The sequence below is a fragment of the Anabrus simplex genome, chromosome 5 (genome assembly GCF_040414725.1).
Source record: "Anabrus simplex isolate iqAnaSimp1 chromosome 5, ASM4041472v1, whole genome shotgun sequence".
In the NCBI taxonomy this organism is placed as follows: domain Eukaryota; kingdom Metazoa; phylum Arthropoda; class Insecta; order Orthoptera; family Tettigoniidae; genus Anabrus; species Anabrus simplex.
Window position 1 is genome coordinate 414119226 of NC_090269.1, and position 8434 is coordinate 414127659.

An 8434-nucleotide genomic window follows, 5' to 3' on the forward strand; every position below is an offset into this window, starting at 1 on the left:
CCATCAGAATGTTGGCCGGCAGGGTAGGGGAGGTGGTGGTATACAATTTCTAATCACTAGATTGCGTGCCAAAAGCCTGGATTAAATTCCAAACCTCTCCGCAGTGCTCATATGGAGTGAGGGCATATGACGCTGTTGATGGTGATTCGTCCGTCGGATGGGGACGTTAAGCCTTGAGCAGACCCCTTGGTGCTATTCGACAGGAGTAGGCTATGTGCCGGCACCGGGTTTCACCCTCTCCCTACTATCATATATCACGTCATTCATTTCATCTCTCATTAACTCCTCTGATGAGGTTGACGTCAGGAAGGGCATCCGGTCATAAAAAACCGCCACGACAAATTCATCTCACCTCATACCCGACCCCGTAGGGAAACGGGACAAGAGCTGGACAAACAAACCGTCCAGGTTTGGTTTACCCCCCATAATCAGCCGGGGATCCCACCTCCAGCGCCTCAAGGGCAGTAACCTGAAGCGTAAGACACTGAGTCGGGCGTACGACTTGGGAGGAGCACCAGTACCTCTCCAAGGCGGGATCACCTGCTATGCTGAATAGGGGCCCTGTGGGGATGGAATTATCGGAGGAGATAGGCGAGAAAGAGGGAAAGAAGCGGCCGTGGCCTTAAATTAGGTACCATCCAAGCATTTGCCTGGAGAAGAATTGGGGAAACATCGGAAAAATCGCTTCGAGGATGGCTAAGGTGGCAATCGAAACACCTCTACTCATTTGGCCTTCCGATAGGGAGAGGACCCAGGACCAGTTCAAATTTAGCGGCATAGCCGCGAATCGAACCTGGGCCTCCGCAGGTGGCAGTTAATCACACTAACCACTACAGCAAGGAGGTGGACTTCCAATATTAGTAAGAAGCAATATAAATGAGATCAAGTAAAAATTGTATTAATATAATAATAATAATAATAATAATAATAATAATAATAATAATAATAATAATAACGGTCCCAGGAATTAACTTGGGAGGAGCCCTTATGGCTCCTGGGAAATGGGAGTGAAATGCATCGTTGCATATCATCTACAGATATAATATATTGGATTCAGCAAGAGAATTCAACTTAGCCTCTTTCACTCCAACTCCGGCACGTAACCTACAAGAGGTGTCCCTGTTAAGCCGAGCAAACCAATGGAAGGTTGGGTACCCAATCCCAGCGGGAAACTGGGTCAGCGAGCCGATCAGTGCTGCGGGCTCCAAGGCTCACAACCTTGGCAGTACCTTGGTCGATGTGAAATATCACCGGCCCCAACCTACAGTTTTTCAACTGTGAAAAGCACGGAGGAAGTTTAAACACAAGCAAATACCCCAGGCGGTAACCAATCCACCGTCGTCTCACACGACGCATGCAAGCCTTTGGATCCTTGGGAGCTTGCACCGACATGCTTGGAGGTATCCGAGACTCCCACAAATAAGATCAGACACAAACGCTGCAACTTCTTCGAAACGTCCAACGTGAGCTCCTTTGTGAAAGTCGGTAAAATGAAACAATTCATTGGCATCCTCTAACATCATCAAATACTGATCACAGCAATTCAAGAAACAGGGTTCGTAATGAAGAATCCTTTGAATCCCGAGAGTATAGCATCTTCAAGGGTAAGTCTGGAAACGTGTAATAAAGTTTATCCCTCAACTAGGTACAGGATTTGTGGTCAGCAAGAAGATTTTAGAGTGTCACCAACTTAACCATCCCCCTACAGTCGAATCTCGATCCTTTCTTTTCGAAGCAAAAATAAAATCTACACCATGGTGAACGTCCATGCACCAATTAATCAAGCTAACAGGACGGACCCACAAGGTACAGAAATCTTCTGGGAAGAGCTTGAAGGACGTTCTGTCCAAGATTCCCAAAGAATACGCCATCATCCTTCTTGGGGACTTCAATGCTCAGCTCGGAAAGGAAAAAAGTTGTTCAAGAGTATTGTTGGAGACTAACCGACCCACAGGAGGACAAACCACAATGGAGAAAGGCTGGTAGAGCATTTCAAGTCATTCAACCTAGTTATGAAGTCAACTACTTCCAAACGCCGCCCTAAGAAACGGAAAACTTGGACATCTTCAAAAACCCATCTCGGAGAATTCCAAATTTACCACATTGATATTTTTGTAAATCTCAGAGGGAAGACCAGAACGTAAAAGTCTTAAGAAGTGCAAAACTTGACGCTGATCACTATCTCTCAAAGATAAAAATGAAGCTTATTTCAAGATCCACCGAGAGATTTCAGGAAAGAACGATCAACAGGTGTGATGTGGAAACACTAAGGAATTAAAGAGAATTCAGTCATGAACTTGAATCACTTGAGCCACATATTTGAGAACAAATAAAAGATGCCATAGTCTAAACGGCAGAAGAATCCATACCGGTGACAAACTCGAGGAAGCATTGGTGGACCAATGAATGCCACGATGCCATGAACCAAAGGGCGACTTGTCTGATTGCGAAGGAACAAACAAAAGAACGAAGAAAACAGAGAGAGGTTGTTGATCGCGAGAAAACAGGCTGACAAAATCTCCACGAAAATAATTTGGCACAGGTAGACCAAGGTTTAAAAAAGAACAACACTCGCAACATTTTCAAAATCTTGAAGCATAATCACAGTAAATACACACCACCCAGTCTTCACTTTAGGAATTAAAATGGAAAGTTGTATACAATGACAAGTACAACTGCACAGAAGAAATCAGGCAGATCATTCGTTCACTTAAGAACAATAAAGCACCAGGTGAGGTCTCAATAGTTGCCGAGATTTGGAAGTATGCAGGTTATAAAGCAGATGAGAAGCTTACGGATATAATCCGGAAGATTTGGGAAAAAGAGAAACTGCTAGGTGTATGGACGTCGGCCCTGATTCATCCCCTGCACAAAAAAGACGACAAAGCGGACGTAAACAACTAGCGTGGCACTTCACTCCCCTCAATAACATACAAGATACTCGCGAAAGAACATCAAACGAGAGATGAAACACAGTTATATCAGCAACTGCGGGAATACCAAGGAGGGTTTAGGAAAGTGCAAGCTTGTGTTGAGCAAATCATGAATCTAAAATCAATTATATCGTACATGAAACTGAGAAGTAAGAAATTCGTAGTGACCTTCATTGACTTCAAGAAGGCTTACGACTCTCTGGATCGAAGTACCCTGATCCAGGTTATAAATGAATTGGGATTAGATAATAAGACAAGTACAATCATTCATTAAACCCTGTTGGACACGACCTCTAAAGTGAAATTCAGTGGAGAGAATTCTGAGCCCTTCGACATACGGACAGGGTTAAGGTAGGGAGATGGGTTCTCACCTTTGCTATTCAACTGTGTTTTGAGAAAATTATTCGCGAGTGGCGTAAAGAATTGTGTAAGGAAGGTGTAGAAAATGGAGTCAGAGTAGGTTGTAAAAATAAGGACCTGACAATCGACTGTTTTAGCCTCCGCAGATGACATTTTAATTCCCCCTAATTTTCTTTACACGGCCATACAACAAATAGGTCATCTACAGATGCAAGCAGCAAAGGCAGGGATTCAGATTTCGTTCGAGAAAACATTCATAACAAACATGGAGTCAGCATCCAGAGAACTTAAGGTGAAGGAAGGAAAAACAAAGAAGGCAGGGAAATTCAGATACCTGGGTGAGTGGATAGAGCCTAACATTCGTGAAAAGGAAGCTTTCGTGTCGGGGATCAACAATCTACCCAAAGACACCTACCATAAACGATCAGTGTCCTTCAAGGCCAAACTCGGGCACTACAGTACCGTTATTCGACCGGAGGCGCTATATGCATCAGAATGCCTTGTGATGAATGAGAAAGGGCGCAGAACAACTGCCAACGAGAGGAGAATGTTAAGAAATATCTTGGGCCCGGTCAAAAAAAAGGAGAGTACAGAAGACGACAGAACAATGGACTGTATCTACACGTGGAGAAGATAACGGACACCGTACGAAAAAGGAGAATCTCTTTCTATGGCCACTTGCCACGAAACAGCTCCGGAAGATTGTCCAATCGAACCTGTGCCTACATCGTGGGACAGAAAACCAAAGGGATATGGTTTATAGAGGTAGAAAGAGACCTTCAAGAACTGGGGATCTCACATGAGGACATCATGGAACTTGACTCTTTGAAGAAGAAACTTGGGGAAGTACAGAGTTTTGAGCCAAAACCCGAAATGACAACCGGCAAGAAGTGGACCGAAGAACGGAGGGATGCTCACCGAAGAAGAATGCGAGAACACTGGGCAAATGTGAAAGATATTAGGATAAATAGCGTGGTCCATAGAAGACCGCAACGAGAAGTAGAACAACAATAGTGAAAGGATAAGGAAGTTTCGGGAAGATAAGAAGAACAAGAATTGCAGTGCTAAATAATGGTCCTATCTGTTCATTAGTGAGCAAAACGCATTATACAGTATATAAAATAATAATAATAATAATAATAATAATAATAATAATAATAATAATAATAATAATAATAATAATAATAATAATAATAATAATAATAGGGCCTAATGCTTATGTTTTTACGTCCCAATAACTTCTTTTTTGACGATTTTCGGAGACTCCTAGGTACCGGTATTTTGCCCCGCAGGAGTTCTCTTTCGTGCCAGTAAACCTACCGACACGAAACTGACTGACCTTCAAATACCACCGAACTAAGGCATGATCGAACCTGCCAAGTTGGTGTCACAAGACCAGCACCTCAACCGTCTGAGACACTCAGCCTGGCTTTTTGCGAAGTAACTTCCTGTTTATGTAAGACTGTGTCACTGAGTTCGTATGTAATAATACTCATTAAATTAATGGTCCAGTTCCTTAATCGTTGCCTTTCAGAGCCCAAGTTCACCACATCAAATCCGGTTGAGGTCGGTGGCCTTTAAAGGGTGTCGCAGGCTTCTGGCCATTTTTTTTCTCAATGTGTTTACCGTCCAGGGTCGGATATCTTCTCGGACTCGACGAGGAATCCCACATCTACCACCTCAAGGGCAGTGTCTTGTAGCGTGAGACTTTTGGTCGGGGAATACAACTGTGAAGGAGACCAGTACGTTCGCTCAGGTGACCTCACCTGCTATGTAGAACAGGGGCCTTTTGGATGGATGGGAAGAAAAGAAGGACAGGCAAGGAAGAGGAAGGAAGCGGCCGTGGCCTTAAGTTAGGTTCCATCCCGGCATTTGTGTGATAGAGATGTGAGAAACCACGGAAAACCACTTCGAGGAAGGCTGAGGTGGGAATCGAACCCACCTCTACCAGTTGACCTCCCCAGGCTGAGTGGACCCCGTGGCAGCCCACGTACCACTTTTCAAATTTCGTGGCAGAGCCGTCAATCAAACCCGTGCCTCCAGATGTGGCAGCTAATAACGCTAACCACTACACCACAGAGGCAGACTATTTATTTATTTATTTATTTATTTATTTATTTATTTATTTATTTATTTATTTATTTATATTTATTTATTTATTTATTTATTTATTTATTTATTTATTTATTTATTTATTTATTTACTTCGCAGGTCTCTTGGCGTCGCACAGACACAGATAAGTCTTATGACGGCCATGCGACAAGAATGGTATAAGGAAGAGGCCGTGGCCTTAATTAATGTACAGCCCCAGCATTTGTCTGGTCTGAAAATGGGAAACCACGGAAAACCATTCTCAGGGCTGCAGACAGTGGGGTATTTAATTTTCACTAGCACACTCAACTCGAAATAAAATTTCAACTTATTATGTCGCGTTCAGTACATAATATACTGTATATATGGAAGAGATGTTAAGTAGAGAACAAAATTTCGAACCGGACACCAGTGGGATGCCAACCGGCAAACTCCCGATTTCGCGCCGGTTACTCTATCCAGCTGAGCTGCGCTGACCTACATCACATTTGCTCCGTTGGAAAGTACCTAAACTACAGGCCTGGCACTACTGCCAGGAACAGAACTTATTAGCATACCGCATGAAATGTTCAAAGCGCCCTCTGATAGCATTGATACAAACATCAACCCACTGTCGCATTAAATCCCGGTTGTGCTGATGTATCTAAGGAGTCTAGCGTAGGCATGTATCAATGCGTGGCCAGTCTTAAGGAGAATAATGGATAGGAAGAGCATTGAGATATATGATGTTTTGTTTTAACAATGACGATATTTACCTTCGCTCTTCGGCTGTGTGCATGTGTTCGCTTCTGAGGGGTTCTGCTCTCTGACCATTGAGAGAGAGTCTAAACCGGTACGGGTTGTCCTGAAGGTTGTAGAGATGTCCTTGCCAGAAATGCATATTTCTGTCCTCTAGTTACTAATGATCGTGAGTCTACATACCCACGTCTTCGTAATACACTGTTAAGCCTTGCAGCGTTCAGTCTGGAAAGATTTGTGACTTAAAGTAACAAAGCCCGTCTACAGTCCTTTATGTATAACTAGCTACGCGACTTCGTTCCATTCCACACTTCTTAGAATAAAACCTTCAGAAACCGAGTCTAATTATGGCCGCCTTTTTCTTACTACATTTCTCTTACCCTCAGTGGTCAAGTGAATTATTCTCCTTGGTAACCTAACCTCCTCCAATCGCCTCACATCAGTACACCATTGAAAACGGTGTATACGTATAGATTCATCAACTTACTTTATTCCTAATTGGTCATTATTTCCAGTTCACTGCTGTCATTGTCCCCTCATGCTTGTACCTCCAGTCATGTTTTACTTCTAACTTATACAGCTGGCAGCCCTGAAGATGGTTTCCCATTTTCATACCAGACAAATACTGGGGCTTACCTTAATTCAGACCACGACTGTTTCCTTCCTACTTCTAACCGTTTCCTATCCCATCGTCACCATAAGATCTATGTGTGTCGGTGCGACGTAAAGCTAATCGTATCAAAACTTCTAACTTATGAAAAAGATGTTCTAACCCCACCCATCGTTAACTTCTGTACAGAAAAATTGGTCTGAGTACAGACTGATAACTCACTTCTTTCTTACAGAATGCCCTTGAACACATCTGCCAGGCCACGGTATTAGTTTCGATGCACGATCATAAGAAGGTAACTTCATTTTTTTTTAATGTATATATTATTGTGCTGGAGACTATAATAAATTAACGTCATCATTTTCTGACAACACTGTAACCATGGCGTGTGTGTCTAAGTATACGAGGTCAGTAGCGTCACCTTCTCACTGTGCGCTTTCTTCCTGTAACTAAGAGCTTGAGAAAATCTCGTATCCTATGAAGTGAACCCCGTTCTACTACTCAGGCCAGAGTAAAAATCCTTCAGCTGGTCGGAAAACAAAACCAGGGCCTTGGAACAAGAGGCAGGCGCGCTACCCCTACACCAGAGGCCAGGATGATAATAATAATAATAATAATAATAATAATAATAATAATAATAATAATAATAATAATAATAATAATAATAATAAGTATTACATTTACGAGGACTATTTTTTACTTATTCTCAATAAAAGAGACACCCGGCAGCAATTGCGGGTTGCTACAAAGATCCGGAATAAAATACAACATTTAAAAAATATAATGTTATCTAATGACAAGAATATAAATAGCGGTTTAGTATTTTCAACGAATCGTTCAAAATATTTAATGAAAGATGGTTGTATCTGTCAACACAAGGCCCTTGTCCATAAACTAAGTTCCCCGAGCTCCGATAAGAAGTCCTCATACTTTTCACGCGTAACGAACTCTATTATATCTCTCACATAAATGAGGAACGCATGGGCAGTGGATGTTCCCTTTTCCTCATGTACTACCAATGCCTGCTCCGAGCGTGTGGGGGATTCCAGCAGGAGGCATTTATTTTACTTATGGTTGTTCGCGATAAAATCCGCTCGCCTGGTCAATCCTCCTTCTCACTTCGCCTTCCACAGGGCTATCGCAATGAAAGAATGGTCTTTGTGATGGCTCATGTTCTTGTGTAAATCTCGCTTGGAGCAGTAGCCCGAAATATGGTCCAGGGTCTCAGGTTCCTCACAACCTTGATGGTGGTATTTAATGATCGACTATGAACGCGTGATACTGTTCTGACTGCTGACATCCTGTCGATGAAAGTTCTCTCCTATCATTCATCATGATGTGGCTTGGGATCAACCTTATAGGTGTCTACAATTTTGCCTTTGTATGGAATATGACACCAATCTTCAAACGATCGCAGACGAAGCTCACTCCTCAACTTCCGCGCAGAGGCTTACAGAAGTACTTCATTTCCTCACAATTCATTACCCTTACCATTGTTTTGTTGACACACGCGTTTTCCTTTCGAAAAATTGGTTATCTTCATCTCCTGTGTGGCTGCTCTCAAAGAGTGCATTCATTATCTGCACCACCTGGATGTCCTAAGAGGATAATAATGAAAGCGTCTGTACTCACTCTCACCGAGAAAATGGCTGTGCGGTTTCGGTCTCGTAACTATTAATTTGCATTCGGGAGATAGTGAGTT